At 41.2% G+C, this 27,957-nt stretch overlaps 1 protein-coding gene and 1 long non-coding RNA gene across 5 annotated transcripts in view; both read right to left on the bottom strand.

Moving 5' to 3' along the window:
* Window positions 1-2,921, bottom strand: part of LOC128694039 (zinc finger protein 271-like) — a 91,512-nt gene extending 88,591 nt beyond the window's left edge. For 2 of the 4 annotated variants that reach the window (XM_070091029.1, XM_070091028.1), the window contains exon 1: window positions 2,179-2,921. The gene's annotated coding sequence lies outside the window, so the exon portion shown is untranslated. The remainder of the gene's footprint in view (window positions 1-2,178) is intronic. The other 2 variants (XM_070091027.1, XM_070091030.1) reach the window with 2 other exon arrangements.
* The window catches only part of LOC138853563 (uncharacterized), a 118,884-nt gene extending 92,899 nt beyond the window's left edge, over window positions 1-25,985 (bottom strand). Inside the window, exon 1 of the long non-coding RNA XR_011392735.1 lies at window positions 21,990-25,985. This is a non-coding gene — a long non-coding RNA (uncharacterized lncRNA). The remainder of the gene's footprint in view (window positions 1-21,989) is intronic.
* Window positions 25,986-27,957: the final 1,972 nt, after the last annotated feature.

Raw genomic sequence — 27,957 nt, forward strand, 5'->3', positions numbered from 1 at the left:
ATGTTGCAGCGAGGAGAAGGGTGGAGGCAGTGGAGATGTCATGTCTGAGGGCAATGTGTGGTGTGAATATAATGCAGAGAATTCGTAATTTGGAAGTTAGGAGGAGGTGCGGGATTACCAAAACTGTTGTCCAGAGGGCTGAGGAAGGGTTGTTGAGGTGGTTCGGACATGTAGAGAGAATGGAGCGAAACAGAATGACTTCAAGAGTGTATCAGTCTGTAGTGGAAGGAAGGCGGGGTAGGGGTCGGCCTAGGAAGGGTTGGAGGGAGGGGGTAAAGGAGGTTTTGTGTGCGAGGGGCTTGGACTTCCAGCAGGCATGCGTGAGCGTGTTTGATAGGAGTGAATGGAGACAAATGGTTTTTAATACTTGACGTGCTGTTGGAGTGTGAGCAAAGTAACATTTATGAAGGGATTCAGGGAAACCGGCAGGCCGGACTTGAGTCCTGGAGATGGGAAGTACAGTGCCTGCACTCTGAAGGAGGGGTGTTAATGTTGCAGTTTAAAAACTGTAGTGTAAAGCACCCTTCTGGCAAGACAGTGATGGAGTGAATGATGGTGAAAGTTTTTCTTTTTCGGGCCACCCTGCCTTGGTGGGAATCGGCCGGTGTGATAATAAAAAAAAAAAAAATATATGAAAAATACCATGGTATTATCGCTATTTTGTTATTATCACTATTTTGTTATTATCACTATTATTTTATTATTATTGTTAGGAAGGATTTCTTGTGTATATAGAGTTTAAGTCTCGGAACCATCCAGTGAATTGTTCAATTGTTTATGTCCGGCTGGCTGACGTTTGGGTCAGCTGATCCAACCTGACGACACGTCAACAGACTGGCAAGTAGTCAGTCTGCTCCCAGCTCTAGCCCTGACAACTGATCGTATATTGGCTCTTACGGTGTACAGTTTGAATGGTTTTGAGAATTGGACTCTAGAGCTGACTCAGTTTGTTCCTCATTGCTCTGAAAGATTCTCTTGATATTTATATTCTTGGTCAGTTCAGTAATCCATAGAGATACTTTACGGCCAGATTCAAAGGTCTTGTTAAATCTTGTACCTTTTGTATTTTGAGTTTACAGTCTTGTTAAGACAAAGACGTAAATGTTAATTAAGACTTAATTACAGGAAGAATAATTAAACTTCCTTATTAATGTGACATTTCCATGATTTTGAACTAAATGTATATGGTAAATTTATTGTACAAAGTATTAAGTTACATTAACTACAAAGAGAAGATAAAGTATTGTATTTAAATACTTTAATAAATTTGAATATTATTCTATGGAGTTTCCTAGTTGAAATTATTTCCCCTAGACTCTAAAATACCTTTAAATAACTCGGATCCAAAAATCTTGTTGCATAAGAAATAAATGGTAACAGGCCACACTCTGAAGTTCTTTAAAAAATTTCTTATTCGCAACAGTCACTGATGTCAGCTATGGTCTGTATACCTTGTACACGTACTGGTAGAAATAAAGATATTATATGTACCTGTGCCTATATAAACTTACTTACCTAGGTAAGCAAGAGACAAGTTTCATTTTCTTGTGTATCTCCACTTTTCACTATTCGGTAATAAATAAGTAATAGTGTGGTAATAAAGTGTTATGTGGGTCATAATGAGAATGAATCAGGTTTATGTCAGTGTTGCAACAACCACTGGAAATAAGTCACTGACCTTTCTTTGAGGTTTATCCAATGTAATTTATACTATGTATGATAACTGTACTAATGTGTACCTCTGCCTAAATAAACTTACTAATGTTCTTGTCTTAAATTATCTTACCTTATTATTATTATAATCATGGGGAAGCGCTAAACCCATAGGATTATGCAGCACCTGTGGGGGGAGGGGGATGGAAGGTATGCAAGTTTAATTCAGGGAACTGAAGCACAGATCTAATTCCCTGGATCAAGAGCCCCTCACCAGCATCAAGGAACCTTCCTTCAGGGGATTTTATCTTATTTGTTCCATCATTGAGGAGACTCAAGGTGTGACCCTTGAAGCTTCCTTGACGCTGGTGAGAGGCTCTTGATCCAGGCAACTGGATCTGTGCTTCAATTCCCTAAATTAAGCTTGCATACCTTCCATCCCCCTCCCCACAGACGCTGTATAATCCTACGGGTTTAGCACTCCCCATGATCAAAATTCCCACAATATCTCAACATTCTACTTACCTCATAGGTCAGTTCTGCAGTGGTAGTTATTCCACGATAATAAAAATGGAGGAAAATTCCGAGATAAGAGATGTAGTGAGTGTTGTGTCGTCCATGTTGTTGTTTACACTGCTGCTGCTCACAACTGTCTTCGACAGACTTCAGAAAAGTCAAATAGAAGACCACAGACGACATTAATAAATATTTTCATTATTCTAAAAAATAGTACATGCTTAGGCAATAATAACTTACAACTATAGCTACTCAGTGTGCTTGTTAAGCTTAAAAACTGGTTTATTATAAGTCAACCAATATTATTTCATAAATTCCTGGAATTCTTCCTCATTTAATTCACAACAAACATTGACATAGAACATTTGAGGCATTTTCCCAATAACTTAACAGAAACTGTATATTTTTTGTACATTTTATTAAGAACATCACTATTATATTGACATAAGAAGAAATATATTGCATGTATCATAAGAGGTTAATTAAAACACAACTGAACAAATACAATACACACCAACACTGGGTGACAGTCTGCAGCGCTGTATAGCCCTTGTGGTTTAGTGCTTCTTTTTTATTATAATAATAATGGGTGGGAGTCTTACACAATATGCTGTTGTGTAAGAATGGTATACAATACCGACAAGATGAAATTAAGACACATGTGCAACATCTGGGTATCTTTATTGTAGACGTTTCGCCATCCAGTGGCTTTATCAATACAAATTCTAGGACATAACTTGAGACAGTAGAACTATATACAGATGAGGTAATCAGTCCCTCAACCTAGGAGTAGGTGCGAAGAGCACCGTAGTCGACTATGTTGCTCTTCGCACCTACTCCTAGGTTGAGGGACTGATTACCTCATCTTCTGTAAATAGTTCTACTGTCTTCAAGTTATGTCCTAGAATTTGTATTGATAAAGCCAACGGTTTCGTTGTGCACCACCTAGCAGGTTATTAATAGAATATTCAAGAGGTTGCTAGTAGAATTGCAGTAAATCAACCATTCAAATCATTATGAAGCTGTGTGTAGTCTGTGGTCAATCAAACAAACGGGCTTCCACATGCATAAATTGTCATTTCTGTGGAAATTGGTGTCACGCCCCTTGTGCAGATATCCAAGAACTAGCTACAAGCAGTATTAAAACAGGGAAGTGTTTTTGGGTATGCCCAAATGAGATAAATCTGTGGACTAAAATCACAAAGGTATTAAAAGAGGATAACATCAAAGCTGCTTTCATAGAAAACCTGGAAGCTTTCTACAACAGATGGGAACATAAAATGTCCGGGCTGAATGGTACTGTATCCACGTCTTTAGACATGACGATTACGTCATCTAAGTACACCATAAGTGCATTACCTATGAGACCTCTAAAGATATTAGTCATGAGCCTTGAGAACGTGATAGGGGAAGATCGTAATCCAAATGCCATTCGGAGGTAGTGATAATGACCTGTAGGAGTGGAGAATGCAGTTAGTTCTTGGCTGTCCTCGTGAAGAGGGACTTGCCAAAACCCTTGTAACAAATCTAGGGTTGAAAAGACTTTGTTATCTCCAATATTACGTAAAAGATCACCCAGTACAGGGAGTGGAAAGCGATCTGGAATGGTTTTTGCGTTTAACTTCCTAAAGTCAATTACTGGACGCCAAGTACCATCCTTCTTAGGTACTAGTATCAACTTATCAGTATTCAAGAATTTTTTTTTTGTGTTCATGTTCTCTCCGCATTCTGAGAGTTAACAGTCTAGATTTGCGTGCACCGAATCTGCCTTTCTGTTAAACACTCTTTCTTTGTATATATTCCTTCCTCAGAATCCGTAGATCACACGAATACAGATCGATCGATCAAAATTTTTTTTTTTATCACTTGTATTCTCAACGTAGAGTTCGTTGTTCAATTGTTGAGTTTTAAGTTGTGCTATCGTATACCTTGTATTGCATTACAGTTTCAGTTACGTAAGCTTTCATTCCATTGTTCTACTTATGTATTTTTAATGTTTAATGTTGTGTACTTTGACATTGTATAGAATCAGCCCAAGCCGTATACCTACCATCTCTAGTTTGTATTAGTTGTATGTCGGGACGACATACGTTAGCGTCGCCGAGCTCTCAGTAGTAGTAACCAGTTACCAGTCTCAGTAGTAGTAACCAGTTACCAGTACCGTCTGACTCAACGATCAACCGTCTCTTGAGTCACGGTCTTTCATATTGTGCTGACCTCAGCAGTATTCAAAGACCCACTGGGTACTGGGCAGCCGGCGAGCCAGTATTACTAGAGTGAGCAAGGAGATAGGTAACGGCACGGTCTCTCTCCACATAACAGCAATTATAAGTAAAACAGCCTACGTGAGTATTTCTACCCTGATCCACGTATCGAACTCCCACATGATAGAGGTGCTGTCCTGGGAGACAGTAATGGTGAAGCTGGAGATTTTGTCCAGGTAGTCGGGAATTATACGCAGGAAAGAATACATATAAATGACCTCATAGGGGACAGGAGCCATAGTAGGGAAACAAGTGTAGTCAAAGATAAGATAAAACCAATATTGCAAACTAGAAATACCGCAGGAAATAGCAAACAAGAGGACTCCACTAGCAATAGTGAGGATATATTACCAAAAACAACTGGTGGGAGCTCCACTGTTGGTGCTAGGGAGGATAGAAGAAAGACAGGGAAACATGCACCAACAGGGAATACAGTCACAGAAACCCAAGGCAAACGGAAACCAAGCCTGTGCGCATACTATGCACTTGGTATCTGCTGGCATGGGAAATCTGGAAAAACAGATGGGACGTGCAACTATGACCACCCTAGAAAATGCCATGCCCATATGACAACAGGAAAATGCAAACTCCCTTCCTGTCAGCTTTTTCACCCTGAATTGTGTACCTCTTCAGTACAGGAAAGACTGTGCTATAACTTAAATTGCCAGGCATACCATCTAAAGGGGACAAAAAGATACAAAACATCCAGGCCATGGGAAAACCTGGGTAGCCACAGCCACTCAAGAGGGAGAGGTTTTTTAGTGCCAGGAAGGAAAAAAAACTGGCAGGAAATGGCAGAAATCGTAGACCAAATCCAGTCATTCCTGGAGTGGAACCACAGTCGATGGCCTCCACTCCAAACCAACAGATACAGATACTAATGTCGGAAAAAAAAATCCCCCCCCAGTACCAACAATACCACCAGCCCGATAACATTCTTCTTTGCAAATATACAGGGTCTAAAGCCAGCAACAAACAACAAAATACCTTTCATCCGTGGACTGCTTGCAGAGGCAAAGGCAATGTTCGCGGCTTTCACTGAGACCCACATAAAGGATCACTTGGACAACGAAATATGGATCCCAGGTTACAACCTATACAGATGTGACAGAGTGAACAGGCAAAAGGGGGGGGGGGGGTTGGCCTGTACATTGCAGAGTCACTTGTTTGCACAGAACTGCTTAATGCCTCAAATGATATAGTGGAAGTTTTAGCAGTAAAGGTCGAGAACCAAAACCTAGTCATTGTGGTAGTCCACAAGCCTCCGGATGCAACATCCCAGCAATTCCAGGAACAACTGTTAAAAATTGACCACTGTCTGGAAAATCTTCCAGCTCCTGCACCCAACATCTTGCTCCTGGGGGATTTCAACTTAAGGCACCTAAAATGGAGGAATATAGCAAATAATATTGTTGGAGGATAGATGGGCTAATGAGAGCATAGGCAATGGGGTCGAAGAGGTATGGGGTAGGTTTAAAAATGTAGTGTTAGAGTGTTCAGCAGAAGTTTGTGGTTACAGGAAAGTGGGTGCAGGAGGGAAGAGGAGCGATTGGTGGAATGATGATGTAAAGAGAGTAGTAAGGGAGAAAAAGTTAGCATATGAGAAGTTTTTACAAAGTAGAAGTGATGCAAGGAGGGAAGAGTATATGGAGAAAAAGAGAGAGGTTAAGAGAGTGGTGAAGCAATGTAAAAAGAGAGCAAATGAGAGAGTGGGTGAGATGTTATCAACAAATTTTGTTGAAAATAAGAAAAAGTTTTGGAGTGAGATTAACAAGTTAAGAAAGCCTAGAGAACAAATGGATTTGTCAGTTAAAAATAGGAGAGGAGAGTTATTAAATGGAGAGTTAGAGGTATTGGGAAGATGGAAGGAATATTTTGAGGAATTGTTAAATGTTGATGAAGATAGGGAAGCTGTGATTTCGTGTATAGGGCAAGGAGGAATAACATCTTGTAGGAGTGAGGAAGAGCCAGTTGTGAGTGTGGGGGAAGTTCGTGAGGCAGTAGGTAAAATGAAAGGGGGTAAGGCAGCCGGGATTGATGGGATAAAGATAGAAATGTTAAAAGCAGGTGGGGATATAGTTTTGGAGTGGTTGGTGCAATTGTTTAATAAATGTATGGAAGAGGGTAAGGTACCTAGGGATTGGCAGAGAGCATGCATAGTTCCTTTGTATAAAGGCAAAGGGGATAAAAGAGAGTGCAAAAATTATAGGGGGATAAGTCTGTTGAGTGTACCTGGTAAAGTGTATGGTAGAGTTATAATTGAAAGAATTAAGAGTAAGACGGAGAATAGGATAGCAGATGAACAAGGAGGCTTTAGGAAAGGTAGGGGGTGTGTGGACCAGGTGTTTACAGTGAAACATATAAGTGAACAGTATTTAGATAAGGCTAAAGAGGTCTTTGTGGCATTTATGGATTTGGAAAAGGCGTATGACAGGGTGGATAGGGGGGCAATGTGGCAGATGTTGCAAGTGTATGGTGTAGGAGGTAGGTTACTGAAAGCAGTGAAGAGTTTTTACGAGGATAGTGAGGCTCAAGTTAGAGTATGTAGGAAAGAGGGAAATTTTTTCCCAGTAAAAGTAGGCCTTAGACAGGGATGTGTGATGTCACCGTGGTTGTTTAATATATTTATAGATGGGGTTGTAAGAGAAGTAAATGCGAGGGTCTTGGCAAGAGGCGTGGAGTTAAAAGATAAAGAATCACACACAAAGTGGGAGTTGTCACAGCTGCTCTTTGCTGATGACACTGTGCTCTTGGGAGATTCTGAAGAGAAGTTGCAGAGATTGGTGGATGAATTTGGTAGGGTGTGCAAAAGAAGAAAATTAAAGGTGAATACAGGAAAGAGTAAGGTTATGAGGATAACAAAAAGATTAGGTGATGAAAGATTGAATATCAGATTGGAGGGAGAGAGTATGGAGGAGGTGAACGTATTCAGATATTTGGGAGTGGACGTGTCAGCGGATGGGTCTATGAAAGATGAGGTGAATCATAGAATTGATGAGGGAAAAAGAGTGAGTGGTGCACTTAGGAGTCTGTGGAGACAAAGAACTTTGTCCTTGGAGGCAAAGAGGGGAATGTATGAGAGTATAGTTTTACCAACGCTCTTATATGGGTGTGAAGCGTGGGTGATGAATGTTGCAGCGAGGAGAAGGCTGGAGGCAGTGGAGATGTCATGTCTGAGGGCAATGTGTGGTGTGAATATAATGCAGAGAATTCGTAGTTTGGAAGTTAGGAGGAGGTGCGGGATTACCAAAACTGTTGTCCAGAGGGCTGAGGAAGGGTTGTTGAGGTGGTTCGGACATGTAGAGAGAATGGAGCGAAACAGAATGACTTCAAGAGTGTATCAGTCTGTAGTGGAAGGAAGGCGGGGTAGGGGTCGGCCTAGGAAGGGTTGGAGGGAGGGGGTAAAGGAGGTTTTGTGTGCGAGGGGCTTGGACTTCCAGCAGGCATGCTTGAGCGTGTTTGATAGGAGTGAATGGAGACAAATGGTTTTTAATACTTGACGTGCTGTTGGAGTGTGAGCAAAGTAACATTTATGAAGGGATTCAGGGAAACCGGCAGGCCGGACTTGAGTCCTGGAGATGGGAAGTACAGTGCCTGCACTCTGAAGGAGGGGTGTTAATGTTGCAGTTTAAAAACTGTAGTGTAAAGCACCCTTCTGGCAAGACAGTGATGGAGTGAATGATGGTGAAAGTTTTTCTTTTTCGGGCCACCCTGCCTTGGTGGGAATCGGCCGGTGTGATAATAAAAAAAAAAAAAAAAAAATATTGTTGCAGTAATAACACCAGGAGGCAGCTCTGATGAAAACTCACACTCACACAAGCTTTTAAATCTCTGCACAAAATTCAATTTAAACCAGCAAATAATAGAGCCTACTAGACTGGAGAATACACTAGACCTCATCTTCACTAACAATGATGATCTGATAAGAAATGTCACCATATCAAAAACAATATACTCAGATCACAACATAATTGAGGTTCAGACATGTATGCGTGGAGCCCCAGACCGACATAATGAGACTAGTCACGAGGGAGCATTCACCAAATTCAACTTCAATAACAAAAACATAAAGTGGGACCAAGTAAACCAAGCCCTAACCGATATAAGCTGGGAAGATATACTAAGCAACACAGACCCCAACTTATGCATAGAACAGATTAACTCGGTGGCACTCGATGTATGCACAAGGCTTATTCCTCTAAGAAAAAGGAGGAGTAGATGTAAAATAGAAAGAGACAGGCGCTCCCTTTACAGGTGACGGAAAAGAATAACAGAGCGGCTAAAAGAGGTCAATATATCTGAAATGCGTAGGGAGACACTGGTCAGAGAAATAGCAAGCATCGAACTTAAGCTGAAAGAATCCTTTAGGAGTCAGGAATCGCGGGAAGAACTAAAAGCCATAAATGAAATCGAAAGAAACCCAAAGTATTTTTTCTCCTATGCCAAATCAAAATCGAGAACAACGTCCAGTATTGGGCCCCTACTTAAACAAGATGGGTCCTACACAGATGACAGCAAGGAAATGAGTGAGCTACTCAAGTCCCAGTATGACTCAGTTTTTAGCAAGCCGCTAACCAGACTGAGAGTCGAAGATCAAAATGAATTTTTTATGAGAGAGCCACAAAATTTGATTAACACAAGCCTATCCGATGTTATCCTGACGCCAAATGACTTCGAACAGGCGATAAATGACATGCCCATGCACTCTGCCCCAGGGCCAGACTCATGGAACTCTGTGTTCATCAAGAACTGCAAGAAGCCCCTATCACGAGCCTTTTCCATCCTATGGAGAGGGAGCATGGACACGGGGGTCGTCCCACAGTTACTAAAAACAACAGACATAGCCCCACTGCACAAAGGGGGCAGTAAAGCAACAGCAAAGAACTACAGATCAATAGCACTAACATCCCATATCATAAAAATCTTTGAAAGGGTCCTAAGAAGCAAGATCACCACCCATCTAGAAACCCATCAGTTACACAACCCAGGGCAACATGGGTTTAGAACAGGTCGCTCCTGTCTGTCTCAACTATTGGATCACTACGACAAGGTCCTAAATGCACTAGAAGACAAAAAGAATGCAGATGTAATATATACAGACTTTGCAATAGCCTTCGACAAGTGTGACCATGGCGTAATAGCGCACAAAATGCGTGCTAAAGGAATAACAGGAAAAGTCGGTCGATGGATCTATAATTTCCTCACTAACAGAACACAGAGAGTAGTCGTCAACAGAGTAAAGTCCGAGGCAGCTACGGTGAAAAGCTCTGTTCCACAAGGCACAGTACTCGCTCCCATCTTGTTCCTCATCCTCATATCCGACATAGACAAGGATGTCAGCCACAGCACCATGTCTTCCTTTGCAGATGACACCCGAATCTGCATGACAGTGTCTTCCATTGCAGACACTGTAAGGCTCCAGGCGGACATCAACCAAATCTTTCACTGGGCTGCAGAAAACAATATGAAGTTCAACGATGAGAAATTTCAATTACTCAGATATGGTAAACACGAGGAAATTAAATCTTCATCAGAGTACAAAACAAATTCTGGCCACAAAATGGAGCGAAACACCAACATCAAAGACCTGGGAGTGATCATGTCGGAGGATCTCACCTTCAAGGACCATAACATTGTATCAATCGCATCTGCTAGAAAAATGACAGGATGGATAATGAGAACCTTCAAAACTAGGGAGGCCAAGCCCATGATGACACTCTTCAGGTCACTTGTTCTATCTAGGCTGGAATATTGCTGCACACTAACAGCACCTTTCAAGGAAGGTGAAATTGCCGACCTAGAAAATGTACAGAGAACTTTCACGGCGCGCATAACGGAGATAAAACACCTCAATTACTGGTAGTGCTTGAGGTTCCTAAACCTGTATTCCCTGGAATGCAGGAGGGAGAGATACATGATTATATACACCTGGAAAATCCTAGAGGGACTAGTACCGAACTTGCACACGAAAATCACTCACTACGAAAGCAAAAGACTTGGGAGACGATGCACCATCCCCCCAATGAAAAGCAGGGGTGTCACTAGCACGTTAAGAGACCATACAATAAGTGTCAGGGGCCCGAGACTGTTCAACTGCCTCCCAGCACACATAAGGGGGATTACCAACAGACCCCTGGCAGTCTTCAAGCTGGCATTGGACAAGCACCTAAAGTCAGTTCCTGATCAGCCGGGCTGTGGCTCGTACGTTGGTTTGCGTGCAGCCAACAGTAACAGCCTGGTTGATCAGGCTCTGATCCACCAGGAGGCCTGGTCACAGACCGGGCCGCGGGGGCGCTGACCTCCGGAACTCTCTCCAGGTAAACTCCAGGTGTGTGTGTGTGTGTGTGGGTGTACAGCAGGGCCCCACTTATACGGCGAATTAGGTTCCAGGCTATCGCCGGAAAGCAGAACGCCATTTTTTCCATTTGTAAATGCATATAAATGCCAGACAACAAGTTTACACTAAATTATATTAAGCTAGTAATAGAACTAGGCATTAAAAAACACAAAAAGTAAAATGCATACACAGTGCACTCATTAATTATCTTAAATTATTTGTAATCTTAATGTAGGGCGACAGGTGAGTAGTAGTTATTTGTAGGAAGTCAGATGTAGGTAGCTCTGGCTCCCCATCTCATACTTAATATATATTTAAAACATCACAGAGGGTTAAAATACACATACAGTACACTCATTATTATTTTTATTATCACACCGGCCGATTCCCACCAAGGCAGTCTTAACCCTTTCAGGGTCCGTCCCGTAGATCTACGGCTTTACGGTGAGTGTCCAAACCGTAGATCTACGCCATGAGCTCAGCTCACTCTGATAAACTTTGAGTGGTACATTTGGGCCTAGATATGAGAGAATACATCTATGTGGTATGTGTGCACCACATAAAACAGATCCTGCAGTACACTGTGTATAATGAGAAAAAAACTGAAATCATGATTTTTCGATTAAAACAGCAATTTTCGATTAAAACAGCAACTTTGCAGTTTTTTTTCGTATGTTTTTTATAGTTGTATTTGCGATTTCTTGGTCTCATTTGATAGAATGGAAGACATATTACAGAAATAGAGATGATTTTGATTGGTTTTAGCACTGGAAATGGCTTGAAACTGAGCTCAAAGTAGCGGAAATGTTAAATTTTTGCCGATATTCAAGAGTAAACAAACGACCTCACACATCTAATACACGTCAGCTGGTGGGTCTAATATACATTCACAAATATGGTGATGATATTTATACAATTATTACAGTATTGCATAACAGTAAATCTTCTATTTTTTGGTGTGAATAAAAATTCATTATGTGAATAAAAAATCAAAATGGAATTTATTTGTAAAGCCTCAAAACATAACTAATGAACAGAGGAAATGTTAGTTTAGTGCCAGGAATGCCTACATTGTTTATTCTGGACCCTATTTAGAAATTGGAATATTTTGAACTTTGTGTTAAATTGGCCAAATTAACAATTTCCGATCACTTTATTTTGTAGTTGAAACAGTCGACTTGGCGATTTCTTGTGCTCAATCGATAGAATATAAGTAATACTAGTGAAATAGCTAAGAATTTGGTTGATTGGAATAATGTAATTGGCCTAAAATGGGAGTCAAAGTCGGCAAAATCGCCGATTCGTAAATATCGCTGACACATCAAAATTCGCGAGAGCATAATTTCGTCAATTTTCCACCAAATTTCGTACTTTTTGTTTTATTACCTTCACAAAAAGGTTCTCTACGATTTCATAAGAAAAAATAACAAATTTTTTTTTTTAAAATTCTTGGACACTGGTGCGTGACTCCAGATTTGGGCCTTGGACCCTGAAAGGGTTAATGTAGGAAGACAGGTGAGTAGTATTTATTTGTAGGAAGTCAGTGAAGGAGGCAAGCAGGTGTAGCCGGTAGGTGTAGAATGCCTGGGCTACACCTACCGGCTACCTACACTGTGGCCTAGAGCCATATTATTAGCATCGACATACCTTGTTCACTGAATTTAATCGTTTCTAACAACTACCTTTAGATGCCATCATAAATGGAGAAGTAATGAATAATTCATGCCGAAAATTGTAAACAAAAGCTGAGTGGGGGAGTGGCTGGGCCAAATGCAGAATCATACATGTTTTCTCTGGTGGCTGAGCAGAGAAAACATAATGTTTGTCCCTCCGCCCGGCTACTACACAGGTCTACAAGTATTATTATCAGAGCACATACAAAATATGCAATAAATGCCAGACAACAAGTTTACACTAACTTAATTAAGTTAGCAAGAGATATAGGCATTAAAAACACAATAAAAGGTAAGATACACAGAGAGTACACTTATTACTTACCTTAAAATATTAATATTAACCCTTTCAGGGTCGACAGGCCCTGTCAGAGACTTGCTCTCAGGGTCGGGCAAATTTAAAAAAAAAAAATTATTTTTTCTTATGAAAAAATAGTTTATTTTTCTAAACATTATAGGCTAAACAAAAATTTTTTACCATCAATACTTACCGAGATATGGAGGCGTGAAGTTTGCAAAAAGTGAACAACATCTGGTAACATCGCCGACTGCCGTCACCCGGTATTCTTCTATTTACTTTTTTTTGTACTATTTTCTATTATTTTTTAATTTTTCTTTCTCCAAGTAACTTTTATGGCCTGTGAGACCAATATGATCAATATTTTGTAAGTTATTTCTTTTTCAATACTACACAATAACGACGTAAACACTATTGTCATTGTTTTGTTTACATATACAGTGGTCCCTCGTTTTTCGTAATTAATCCGTTCCTGGAGGAGCTACTATAAACAAAATTTACGATTTGTGAATCAATTTTCCCCATAAGAAATAACGTAAATACAATTAATCCGTTTCTGACACTCGGAAGTATTAAAACAAAAATTTTTTACATGAAATGTACATGTAGTACATAAACAATACAATGGAAAATGATGAATGAAACATTAGCAGCATAACACTTACCTTTATTGGAGATTCTTCTTAGTGTATGGGAGACTGGAGGAGGAGAGAGATTGGATTGTTTACAGTTTGGAAGGGGAATCCCCTTCCAGCAACACCTCAGGTACCAATTGCTTCTCTGGGGTTGCTTCTCTTCTCTGTTTCTTAATGCCACTAGGACCACCTTGAGAGTCACTCTAGTCCTGTCTCGCAAAGTAACTGTGGAGAAAGCTGTTTCTGGCGTCTCTTTAACACTTCCCTAAAATGGTACAAGACTTTGTCACTTACATATTTCTCACCTTCTTTACCACAGGCTTGGCACTAGCTTTCTTTGGAGCCATGGTAGCTTATTTAGTACTTGCAAGCACTAAAATGAGTGGAATATTATGAAATATTTCGTAGGAGCACTTGAGGGGACCTTCACTCACTGGTAAACAATGCCAGACTGGCTGGGTAGGGAGGCCTCCCCGGCTCACACCGTGCGTAAGCGTCCTGGACGTACTACTATTCGCGAGTCAACCTATGAAAAGCGAGTCCATGTTTATACGAAAATACCCCTATGATTTGCGAAATTTACGATTGCCGAGAACTACGAAAAGCGAGGGACCACTGTATTTACACAAACGATATGAAATGTTGTTTATTACTATTTTTCTATATTTTATATACACATACAGTCACAGGGAATGTTTCTAGAAGTTCTGCAGCCTGTGGAAGTCTTTGAAACATGGTGTCATGCACAGTGGTGTTTTACATTCCTCACACATAAAACGAGTGTCTCTGCGCTGTTGTGGGCGTTTTCTTGTATGTGCACAGACGTAACACCTCTTCTGAGCCTTTTTCTTGAAAGCAGTAGCAGGCAGTTTTACCAGGAAGTGATCACCATGCTTCAAACGAGAAGGAAGTTGTCGAAAATTTGGTGGGCGGTCTATTGCAGGTGTTGTTCCTTGGTACTTGAATATTATTTGTCTGATGACAGACAAGCAGAATTCACTGTATGGTGGTTTGTTTCTGGTCCTCATCTTATACATATTATAAGCATTCAACATGGAAATGTCCAGAAGATGGAAAAAAGATTTTATGTACCACTTATAACTCTTGTGAACACAATCAGCAAACCCAATCTGCACGTCACATTTGTCCACTGAATGTATAATGAGGGTGTAGTCCATCAGAGCTGCAGGTTTTAGAATGGGTTCATTGCTTTCTCTATGCTGCCTGCCAGTGCCTGCCATTTCATTAGGGTGAACTGATGACAAGTGTGACATCTCGTTTGTCATGCCACCGAAATGCCATGATGTCATTGGCAGCAAACGCCTGCACCTCACCTCTAAGAGTGCCAGCGTCAAACCTGGGCATATGTTTATGATTTGCATGCACTGTGCCACACACATCTGTCATGTTCACTCGCAAAAAATCACTAAGTGAGGGGCTTGTGTACCAGTTATCTGTATATAATATATGCCCCTTACCAAGGTATGCTTCTATCGTTCTAACCACATCACCAGAGATGCCCACTAACTTCCTGGTATTTTGTGATGTATAACTTCCAGTGTACACAATAATATCCAATACCAGACCACTGTAACAATCACAAAGCACAAACAACTTTATACCAAAGCGTTTCCTCTTGCTTGGTATGGACTGCTTGAGTCTTCCTTTGAACAGAATCAAAGACTCATCAATTACAAGCTTCCTGAAGGGATAAAAATACATACTGAATTTCTCTTTCAGATACACAAACACATGCCTGATCTTATATAACCTGTCAGTTCTGTCAGGCCTGGTTTTGTCTGAGAAGTGAAGCATACGTAACATTAGCACAAAGCGATTCACTGGCAATATATCACTGAAACCTGGGGTTGCAATCAGGCGGTCTGTTGACAAGTATGATTTCACACTGTGCTTATACACATGTGGCATAAGCATTATTGTGGCAAAGAAAAGATACATCTCAGCCACATTTGTCTCCTTCCACTGGTGTAGACGTGATTTTGGTATAAGTATTGTGTTTGTCATGGTGTACTCGTAGCATGTGTTGCTTTCCATGACAATACTTTCCATCAGGGGTTCGTCAAAGAATAACTCGAAACATTCAAGTTCAGTGGCATTGTTCCCAAGTGTACAGGATGGCCGTATACCACTTTGGCTGTCATCAAACTGGTGGGGATGTGGAACAAAATTGACAGCTTCCTGCCAATCCCAGGTGCGGTCTGCTGGCGGGTACTGGACAATGACAGGTGGTTGTGGTTGTGGAGGTTGTGGTTGTGGAGGTTGTGGTTGTGGAGGTTGTGGTTGTGGAGGTTGTGGTTGTGGAGGCTGTGGTTGTGGAGGTTGTGGTTGTGGAGGCTGGTGTGGTGGGTGGGTGGGGGATGGTGGCCTTTGTTGTAGATCAGCTGAGGCAGTGGCATGGGTGGCATCATGGGTGGCAGGATGGGTGGCAGCATGGGCCACTGCTGCTGCCTCACACCCGGCACCACCACCATGCATATTTTCCATTCCAATTGCAACAGTATCATCGTCATTTTCACTGTCAGTTCCTGTTGTACAGCCACGGGACATACTCCTAGATGTACTCCTTCCCCTTGGAATAGTATATGGCACACTATTAGAGCGCATATATCGTCGTATATACTGACGTTTCACTGGGGAATATTGCACTTCACTATCACTACTGGAACTAGTTTGAAGAGCTTGTAGTTCATAATCACTACCACTATCATCACAAATGCTCACATCTGAGTCTGGGATTTGGAAAAATAGGAGTTTCCTCTATGATTCTTGTACAACTGAACGTGAACAAGATGGCCCAGCACCAGAGGGAGAAGGCTGAGGGTCGTCTGGGTTTTCCTCACTATTACCGATATTATGGTCATTAGTTTCGGTCAAAACCTCACCAAAACCTTGAAACTCATCTTCACTGTCACTTCCATCTGTATTAGAACTGTCACTGGGGAACAAAAGTGTCCCAATTCGCCGAGGAGTGAGGAACTTCTTACCGCGAGGCATGGTGGACATTGTGTACTAAGATGGCATTCCCACAATTCACCACTGGGTCCCAGATTTTTTTCCTAGTACGCACACCCACCACACAGACCCATTCTCTCACATCCAGGCCTACCAGCCTTTTCCCGCGAGATTTGACGGAGCTAGAATTTATGCATACTAGTACGTCAAAAATCCCTGCGCGTAAGCCGTACTAGTACGGCCAAAACCCTGAAAGGGTTAATGTGTGAGAGGCGACTGGCAGGGTGTTTACTGAATAAAATCAGAATGGCACACCATCATCCTCTAACTTGGCACTTAAAGCAAGAGTCTTACGACTCCTCTTTTTATCACAGCTAAGCTTAGACGCCATCGTCAATGAGGGCCAACTAGTTAACAAAAGAGTAAACGAGAGAGAGAACAAGATACAGAGTTCAGACAATGTAAGAACACAAACTGAACAGGTAGTGGGCGATCACTAGGTCAGGCGAAATAAATACGTATTAATATGTGTCTACTTTTAATTCATTCACGTACGTTCACGTACGTTTTTTTTTTTTATAATAATAATTACCTCACAATACAACTCTTACATTGTGTACAAGTTGTACACGTTAGTACAGAATAAGCAAACAGCAACACACCATTTTTAGAGTGAATGAAGATATTATTATTACTATCTTACTAAAAAGTACTAAACCCACAAGGGTCATGAATTGCTATATATAGAGCGAAGGCATACGAATAGAATATTTTTCTAGTTATCCCGCAGTTTGACTAGAGAAAACGTAATTCTTCCGACACTGCCCACACAGCCACTTTTTAAACAAATCTCATATTTACGTCAATTTTTATTCTGTGAGTGTATGTATCATGTTTATATGCTACATAACAGATTTCATATATAATTTTGAGGAAAATATCATAGATGGATTAATGAAAATGCCTATATTAATGTAAAATAAGATGTTTAATGTGCCCAAGAGTGATTATTATTACATAGTATTGGCATCATGAGTGGAGAGACTTAGCAATCTTAATGTGTACCTGCACACCAGCACAGTGTGTAAGTACAGGTACACATAAGTATAATTATCAGAGTACATATAAAATACGCAGTAACTTTAAAACACTTGAAATTTTGGAAAGTTTCCTGACATAATAGATGTGGTCACCGAGAACGTAAACAAATCGGGTGGGGCGTGCCGTATTTGAGAGACCGCTTGCCGTATAGCAAATTTTGGTCATAATTTGACATCGCCGTATTAGCGGAACGCCATAAAGCAGGGCCCTACTGTATATACATACAGTGCCTGCACTCTGAAGGAGAGGTGTTAATGTTGCAGTGTTATAAATGTAGTGCAAGCATGCCTCTGACAAGACAGTGATGGAGTGAATGATGGTGAAAGTTTTTCTTTTTGGGGCCAACAATTGTGTTAATATATGTATATATGTATATATATATATACATATATATATATATATATATATATATATATATATATATATATATATATATATATATATATATATATATATATATATATATATATATATGCGCAAGGAATTCGCGAGAGCAGGCGAAATATACACAGACACTGATCTCTTGCTGAAGGAGACTCGAACCTACAAACCGTAGGACAAGGTACGCAGTGCTTTACCAATCTACCCACACTGGACAATACCTTGGCGTGCACCATGCGCTACACGTTTGATCCAAGGCAGCCAGCTTTCAGCTGCTCTCGCGAATTCCTTGCATTGTTCAAATCTCTAGTAAGGCTGATGCATGCAGGGGATGAGATGAAAAGCTGTAAGCCTTCTCCCTGAAAGCTGGCTGCCTTGGATCAAACGTGTAGCGCATGCTACATGCCAAGGTATTGTCCAGTGTGGGTAGATTGGTAAAGCACTGCGTACCTTGTCCTAAGGTTCGTAGGTTCAAGTCTCCTTCAGCCAGAGGTCAGTGTTTATATATATATATATATATATATATATATATATATATATATATATATATATATATATATATATATCTTTCTTTCTTTCAACACACCGGCCGTATCCCACCGAGGCGGGGTGGCCCAAAAGGAAAAACGAAAGTTTCTCCTTTTACATTTAGTAATATATACAGGAGAAGAGGTTACTAGCCCCTTGCTCCCGGCATTTTAGTCGCCTCTTACAACACGCATGGCTTACGGAGGAAGAATTCTGTTCCACTTCCCCATGGAGATAAGAGGAAATAAACAAGAATAAGAACTAGAAAGAAAATAGAAGAAAACCCAGAGGGGTGTGTATATATGTGCTTGTACATGTATGTGTAGTGGGACCTAAGTGTAAGTAGAAGTAGCAAGACGTACCTGAAAACTTGCATGTTCATGAGACAGAAAAAAGGACACCAGCAATCCTACCATCATGTAAAACAATTACAGGCTTTCGTTTTACACTCACTTGGCAGGACGGTAGTACCCCCCTGGGCGGTTGCTGTCTACCCAGGGAGGTACTACCGTCCTGCCAAGTGAGTGTAAAACAAAAGCTGGTAACTTTTTTACATGATGGAAGGATTGCTGGTGTCTTTTGTCTGTCTCATAAATATGCAAGATTACAGGTACGTCTTGCTACTTCTACTTACACTTAGGTCACACTACACATACATGTACATGTTTATTTATACACACTCATCTGAGTTTTCTTTGATTTTATCTTAATAGTTCTTGGTTTCATTACTTTTCCTTTTATGTCCATGGGGAAGTGGAATAAGAATCTTTCCTCCGTAAGCCATGCGTGTTGTAAAAATCAACTAAAATGCCGAGAACAATGGGCTAGTAACCCTTTTTCCTGTAATAATTACAAAAAAGAATAAGAAGAAAATTGTCAAAGTGGGAAGTCTGAATGTGCGTGGATGTTGTGCAGATGATAAGAAAGAGATGACTGTGGATGTTATGAATGAGAAGAAGCTGGATGTCCTGGCTTTAAGTGAAACAAAGCTGAAGGGGGTGGGAGAATTTTAGTGGAGAGGAATAAATGGGATTAGGTCAGGGGTTTCAAATAGAGTTAGAGCTAAAGAAGGAGTAGCAATAATGTTGAAGGATAAGCTATGGCAGGAAAAGAGGGACTATAAATGTATTAATTCAAGGATTATGTGAAGTAAAATAAAGGTTGGATGTAAAAAGTGGGTTATAGTAAGTGTATATGCACCTGGAGAAGATAGAAGTGTAGAGGAGAGAGATTTTGGGAAATGTTGAGTGAATGCATGGGGAGTTTTGAACCAAGTGTGAGAGTAATGGTGGTTGAGGATTTCAATGCTAAAGTGGGCAAAAATGTTGTGAAGGGAGTAGTAGGTAAATTTGGGGTGCCAGGGGTAAATGAAAATGGGGAGCCTTTAATTGAGCTATGTGTAGAAAGAGGTTTTGTAATAATACGTATTTTATGAAGAAGAGGATAAATAAATATACAAGGTATGATATTACACATAATGAAAGTAGTTTGTTAGATTTTGTATTGGTGGATAAAAGGTTGATGAGTAGGCTCCAGGATGTACACGTTTATAGAGGGACAACTGATATATCGGATCATTATTTAGTTGTAGCTACAGTGAGAGTAAGAGGTAGATGGGAAAAGAGGAAAATGGCAACAAGTAAGAGGGAGGTGTAAGTGTATAAACTAAGGGAGGAGGAAGTTTGGGTGAGATATAAGCAACTACTGGCAAAAAGGTGGGCTGGTGCAGGTATGAGTAGTGGGGAGGGGGTTGAAGAGGGTTGGAATAGTTTTAAAAATGCAGTATTAGAATGTGGGGAAGAAGTTTGTGGTTATAGGAGGGTGGGTGCAGGAGGAAAGAGGAGTGATTGGTGGAATGATGAAGTAAAGGGTTTGATAAAAGAGAAAAAGTTAGCTTATGAGAGGTTTTTACAAAGCAGAAGTGTTGAAAGCAGAATAGAGTATATGGAGAATAAAAGAAAGGTGAACAGTGGTGAGAGAGTACAAAAGGAGTGCAGATGATAGAATGGGAGAGGCACTGTCAAGAAATTTTAAAGAAAATAAGAAAAATTTTTTGAGTTAAACAAGTTAAGAAAGCCTAAGGAATGAATAGATTTGTCAGTTAAAAACAGAGTAGGGGAGTTAGTAGATGAGGAGATGGAGGTATTTGGTAGATGGCGAGAATATTTTGAGGAACTTTTAAATGTCGACGAAGAAAGGGAGGCAGTAATTTCACACACTGGCCAGGGAGGTATACCATCTTTTAGGAGTGAAGAATGGGATGTGAGTTTGGGGGAGGTGCATGACGCATTACATAGAATGAAAGGGGGTAAAGCAGCTGAAACTGATGGGATCATGACAGAAATGTTAAAAGCAGGAGGGGATATAATGTTGGAGTGGTTGGTATTTTTGTTTAATGAATGAAAGAGGGAAAGGTACCTAGGGATTGGCGGAGAGCATGGATATTCCCTTTATATAAAAGGAAGGGAGACAAAAGAGACTGTAAAAATTATAGAGGAATAAGTTTACTGAGTATACCAGGAAAAGTGTACGGTAGAGTTATTATTGAAAGAATTAGAGGTAAGACAGAATGTAGAATTGCGGACGAGCAAGGAGGTTTCAGAGTGGGTAGGGGATGTGTAGATCAAGTGTTTTCATTGAAGCATATATGTGAACAGTATTTACATAAAGGTAGGGAAGTTTTTATTGCATTAATGATTTTAGAAAAGGCATATGATAGAGTGGATAGGGGAGCAATGTGGCAGATGTTGCAGGTATATGGAATAGGTGGTAAGTTACTAAATGCTGTAAAGAGTTTTTATGAGGATAGTGAGGCTCAGGTTAGGTTGTGTAGAAGAGAGACTACTTCCTGGTAAAGTAGGTCTTAGACAGGGATGTGTAATGTCACCATGGCTGTTTAATATATTTATAGATGGGGTTGTAAAAGAAGTAAATGCTAGGGTGTTCGGAAGAGGGGTGGGATTAAATTATGGGAATCAAATACAAAATGGGAATTGACACAGTTACTTTTTGCTGATGATACTGTGCTTATGGGAGATTCTATAGAAAAATTACAAAGGTTAGTGGATGAGTTTGGGAATGTGTGTAAAGGTAGAAAGTTGAAAGTGAACATAGAAAAGAGTAAGGTGATGAGGGTATCAAATGATTTAGATAAAGAAAGATTGGATATCAAATTGGGGAGGAGTATGTAAGAAATGAATGTTTTCAGATATCTGGGAGTTGACGTGTCGACGGATGGATTTATGAAGGATGAGGTTAATCATAGAATTGATGAGGGAAAAAAGGTTAGTGCATTGAGATACATGTGGAGACAAAAAACATTGTCTATGGAGGCACAGATGGGAATGTATGAAAGTATAGTAGTACCAACATTCTTATATGGGTCTGAAGCTTGGGTTGTAAATGCTGCAGCAAGGAGGCGGTTGGAGGCAGTGGAGATGTCCTGTCTAAGGGTTAGTGGATGAGTTTGGGAATGTGTGTAAAGGTAGAAAGCTGAAAGTGAACATAGAAATGAGTAAGGTGATGAGGGTATCAAATGATTTAGATAAAGAAAAATTGGATATCAAATTGGGGAGGAGGAGTATGGAAGAAGTGAATATTTTCAGATACACCTACCATCCGGCTTACGACCTGCTCGACTTACGACCACTCGACTTACGACCTTGTTTTTTATGCCAAATTTCTGGGAAATAAACAACTATTTGTGTTGTACACAGTGTTTATCATAAACCTTACAGTATAAAATACAGTACTAATAACATAAAAAGTAAAGTAAAACATGAAATACCAAAATAAAACAAAATAAAGTCATTACAAAAATGTTTTGTTGATATTCAGTAGTAAAGTTCGATTTACGACCATTTTGACTTACAACCGGTTTCTCGGAACCAAACTCGGTCGTAAGTCGGATGGTAGGTGTATTTGGGAGTTGACGTGTTGGCGGATGGATTTATGAAGGATAAGGTTAATCATAGAATTGATGAGGGAAAAAAGGTGAGTGGTGCATTGAGATATATGTGGAGACAAAAAACATTGTCTATGGAGGCACAGATGGGAATGTAGGAAAGTATAGTAATACCAACACTCTTATATGGGTGTGAAGCTTGGGTTGTAAATGCTGCAGCGAGGAGGCGGTTGGAGGCAGTGGAGATGTCCTGCCTAAGGGCAATGTGTGGTGTAAATATTATGGAGAAAATCTGGAGTGTGGAAATTAGGAGAAGGTGTGGAGTTAACAAAAGTATTAGTCAGAGGGCTGAAGAGGGGTTGTTGAGGTGGTTTGGTCATTTACAGAGAATGGATCAAAGTAGAATGACATGGAGAGCGTATAAATCTGTAGGGGAAGGAAGGCGGGGTAGGGGTCGTCCTCGAAAAGGTTGGAAGGGGTAAAGGAGGTTTTGTGGGCTTGGGGCTTGGACTTCCAGTAAGCGTGCATGAGCATGTTTGATAGGAGTGAATGGAGATGAATGATATTTGAGACCTGACGAGCTGTTGGAGTGTGAGCAGGGTAATATTTAGTGAAGGGATTCAGAGAAACCAGTTATTTTTATATAGCTGGACTTGAGTCCTGGAAATGGGAAGTACAATGCCTGCAGTCTAAAGGAGGGGTTCAGGATATTGGCTGTTTGGAGGAATATGTTGCGTATCTTTATACGTATATGCTTCTAAACTGCTGTATTCTGGGCACCTTTGCAAAAACAGTGATTATGTGTGAGTGAGGTGAAAGTGTTGAATGATGATGAAAGTATTTTCTTTTTGGGGATTTTCTTTCTTTTTGGGTCACCCTACCTCGGTGGGAGATGACTGACTTGTTAAAAAAAATAAATAAATAAAATAAAAAAGAAATATACACACACCTGTCATCCAACTTACGACCTGCTCAACACTCAACACTTACGACCATGTTTTTTATGCCAAATTTCTGGGAAATAAACAACTGTTTGTGTTGTACACAGTGTTTATCCTAAACCTTACAGTATAAAATACAATACTAACAGCATAAAAAGTAAAGTAAAAAATGAAATACCAAAATTAAACAATAAAATAAAATCATTACAAAAGTATGATGTTGATATTCAGTAGTAAGGTTCGACTTACGTCCATTTTGACTTACAACCAGATGGTCGGAACCAAGCTTGGTCATAAGTCGGATGGTACCTGTATATATATAGTGGTACCTTGAGTTACAAATTTAATTTGTTCCAGAAGGCTGTTAGTGCCAATTCCAAACAAATTTGTTCCCATAAAGAATAATGTAATTAGATTAGTCCATTTCAGACCCCCAAAAGTACACTTACATAATTATTCCAGTTGGTAGCTGTTTGAAACTTGAGGTACCACTGTGTAGGGAGGTACCACCGTCTAAGGAGGTACCACCTCTGGAACTGTCCTGGGGACAGTTGCTTGCTTCAGGGAAAACTCAAGGTTCTCCCTGAAGCTGTTGGAAAATTGTTTTCTCATACCACCCCTATATTTTATATATACTTCATTTAAAGACTAAATACATTGACAGAAATACAATAGGGAGTAAAACAACATAGATAACTGAGAGCTACATCTTGAATGCTTCGTCCAGTTCCCCAGCAGTGGGCCATGTACCCAGAATATTGCAGGCATTTCCCCTCTGGACTGCAACACTGAGTTTCTGAAAGAGGAAGCTAGCTGCCCTGTGGTCCTTGGTTTCTATGATGAGTTTTTCATCCAGCTCTGAGGAAATTTAGAGCACACTTGCCCCATGCTCCATGGGTCTCCGAGCCTATTGGGATGAAGTTATAGGAAAGGGGAAGGGGAAGGGCTTTATATTTGTGAGTCTTCTGGGTCTCCCTGTGGCTGGCAGCTCCACCCCCTTTAGCTATGAAATATGGGAAGTAGGTGTCTGCCAATGTGGCAGCACAGGTGTAGTCTCAGGCAATCTCCTTTCCATCCTTCCAGGATAGCATATTGGCTCCATCAGGACACTTTTGACTTCCGTCAGACCTCTGCACTTGAGTTTCCGTTGGGCTGGGAAATGGGCTGTGGCGAGGCTTCTCTTTATGCCACTGACCTCCTCATGCCTGACATACTTCCCTTCTGATGTGTGACACACGAGACCATGAAGTCCGAATTGATCAGCCATCACCCTGCCACAAATACACCTATGTTCGGTGAGGATGGGGGCGACTAGGCAAACAGCAACACCAATCCGAATGGCCTGTGGGTAGAGTCGAGTGCCCAGGCAGGAATTGGGAACAGCTAGAAGTAAATCTCTCGAGTGTGGTGCCTTTACCGCTAGAAGACGAATTTTGTCCTTTCCTGAAGCATTGGTGAGCATTGTGTTGGCAATTTTTTCCATGATCGGTTTGTCCCAGTGGGACTGTTTGTGCTCTTTGGGAGGAGATGGTCTACTGGAGGAGTCTGCAAGGGTGTCCCACCACATGGCTGCTTCAGTGAACCTGGGATCCTGAGCTCCTATGTCTCTCAAGCATTTGGGAACAATCTTCTTGACTAATCCATTAGATATACAGTGGACCCCCGCATAACGATGGCATCACATAGCGATTATTTCGCATACCGCTAACTTTAATTGCAAAAATTTTGCCTCACATACCGCTTAAAAACCCGCTTACCGATTTTCGTCCGAGACGCGTCCAATGTGCGGCCTGAGCCACGCTCACATGTTCCGCCGGTGGCATTGTTTACCAGCCAGCCTCCGCGGTAACATCCAAGCATACAATCGGAATATTTCGTATTATTACAGTGTTTTCGGTGCTTTTTCTGGAAAATAAGTGACCATGGGCCCCAAGAAAGCTTCTAGTGCCAACCCTACAGCAATAAGGGTGAGAATTACAATAGAGATGAAGAAAAAGATCATTGATAAGTATGAAAGTGGAGTGCATGTCTCCGAGCTGGCCAGGTTGTATAATAAACCCCAATCAACCATCGCTACTATTGGTGGTACAGCTGCTGCTGCTGCTGCACTGTCAGCTGCTGCTGCTGCTGCACTGTCAGCTGCTGCTGCTGCTGCACTGTCAGCTGCTGCTGCTGCTGTAGCACCGTTGTTGGTGTGGCTTATTGAGAATACCAAGAAACAATTAACCCCAGAGGATTTGCCACCCAGGATAACCCAAAAAAGTCAGTGTCATCGAAGACTGTCTAACTTATTTCCATTGGGGTCCTTAATCTTGTCTCCCAGGATGCAACCCACACAAGTCGACTAACACCCAGGTGAACAGGGAAAAATGCCTGGAACTAGTGCTCATATTGGTGAATTTAAAGCCAGCAAAGGTTGGTTTGAGAGATTTAAGAATCGTAGTGGCATACACAGTGTGATAAGGCCTGTTCTGGAAGAAAATGCCAAACAGGACCTACAGTACTCAGGAGGAAAAGGCACTCCCAGGACACAGTGTCTCATCAGTCATTGCTGCATCTTCAATAAAGGTAAGTGTCATTTATTCTTCATTTAGTAGACTAGTACATGCACAATATATACTGTGCATGTACTACTCTACTATTGTGCATGTATCCTTCTCTTTGTGTGTGGGAAAATGTATATTTCATGTGGTAAAATTTTTTTTTTCATACTTTTGGGTGTCTTGCACGGATTAATTTGATTTCCATTATTTCTTATGGGGAAAATTCATTCACATAGCGATTATTTCGCATAACAATTACCCCTCTTGCACGGATTAAAATCGTTAACCGGGGGTCCACTGTACCTTTGAGGGTTTCAAGAGTTCCTCTACTCTCTGAGCCCGACCATGGGCTAGGATCATGAAGCCAAACACGACGACAGAAATGCAGGTAAAGCTACCTGTGCTGATTTGCACACCCCTATACCTCCCAGTCACACTGGGAGGGTTGCCTGATACCATTGCCGATCCTCTAGTGACAGATTCAGTGACTTCTTAAAGGTTGATCTCAGGTGTGCATCATATTCGTTGAGTGATGGGTTGTCAAAAGAGGGTGTGCACCTCAGGAAGTACACGAGTCTTGGTATTGTAAGACACCTTGTGAGGAGATACAGGGCATCAAGAACACTTATTCTCTCCTCCATTCTCTTCAGGTCATTCAGTTTGTCCTTGAGGACCATGTCGATGGTCTGGTGTCCCAGAGGTGCTCCCAAGAGGGTACTGTTGGATGGAGTGGTAGTAGAGACTTCCAGGAGGATTGTTCGCACAGCACTGATTATTTCTCGGTTTGTGATTTCACACTTGGAGGGATTGAGGATGAGTCCCAAGTGACTTCGCCAGTTGTAGGTTCCCTAATAAGGACTCTTCAGTACCTGCCAATGTGCCATCATCCAGGTACCAGATGTTGAGCTCGCTGCATAGACTGGAAGTTAGTTCTCTTACTGCCAAGCAGAAGAGAAGTGGAGCGAGTGGATCACCCTGCTGAACACCCTCTGATGCAGGAATTTCATGTTTGTCAAACAAAAGAATTGAGGGTTTGCTGTAGCCAGCTGAAATTATATATACAGTGGTCCCTCGATAATTGTCCGGCTCAAAAGTCATCCTTTTCGGAAATCGTTGCGTTATTTCAACCAAACATTGGCTTGCAAATGGTCCATTGACTCGCTAATCGTCTTTCATCTTGGACGCGTACTCATAGCTCGGCCTCCCTTCCCAGCCAGTGTGCCATTGTTTGCCAGTGAGCAACGGTCCCCTCACTTGTTCATGCAAAATATTTCATAATATTCCATTCATTTTAGTGCTTGCAAGTGCTAAATATGCTACCATGGCTCCAAAGAAAGCTCCTAGTGCCAAGCCTTTGGTAAAGAAGGTGAGAAATATGATTGAATTTAAGAAAAAGTCATTGAACAATATGAGGGGTCGGATTTGAGTGGGACTTGCATATCAGAGCTTATTTCTTGGGTAGCATTGAAAATTGGGTTGGGCAAATGTTTTGTTAGTGGGATGAATTGTAAAGGACCTGCCTAGTATGGGCCAACAGGCCTGCCCCAGTGTTCCTCCTTTCTTATGTTCTTATGTTCTTATAGGTAAGGCTTGGGAGGGAGTGACTACCAGGACTTTGAACTCTCCTTGGAGAAAATTGTGGCCAGATTGTGTCCACAAGAGGGATTTTGAAGGGTTTGAGGTGACCCCTGATGAGCCTACGTCAGTTGTGAACTCTATTGTGGCATTGGGGAGTTCCAAGGGTTGGATGTGAGTTTGGAGGATGTGGAAGAGTTGGTGGAGGAGCACAACGAAGAGCTAACCACTGAGGAGCTGCAATTATTATAATAAAAAAGAAGCGCTAAGCCACAAGGGCTATACAGCGCTTCAGGGTAGGGAAGGAAGCGAGGGTATTTGGCGGCAGAAGGAGGGAGGGATGATCAGTAGGTTACAGAAAACAGCGGGGCAGGGGATAGTGCGAGGGTAGAGGGTAGCAAGAGATTGTGGTAGAAAGGGCTGAAGGTATCATAGTTTGTGAAGTCAGTTGTTGTCAAAAAGTCAATGAGAGAGTCCGGATGAAAGGTGGGTCCATCAGCGAGAAGGGAAGGTAAAGAGAGAGCAGTGGAGCGAAGACGACGACGGAGGTAAATTCTGCGTGCTCGTTGATAAAGTGGGCAGTCTAACAGAATGTAGCTGACTGATAATGGAACCTGACAATTCTCACAGAGAGG

Source organism: Cherax quadricarinatus, chromosome 33, assembly GCF_038502225.1.
Source record: "Cherax quadricarinatus isolate ZL_2023a chromosome 33, ASM3850222v1, whole genome shotgun sequence".
Classification (NCBI taxonomy): domain Eukaryota; kingdom Metazoa; phylum Arthropoda; class Malacostraca; order Decapoda; family Parastacidae; genus Cherax; species Cherax quadricarinatus.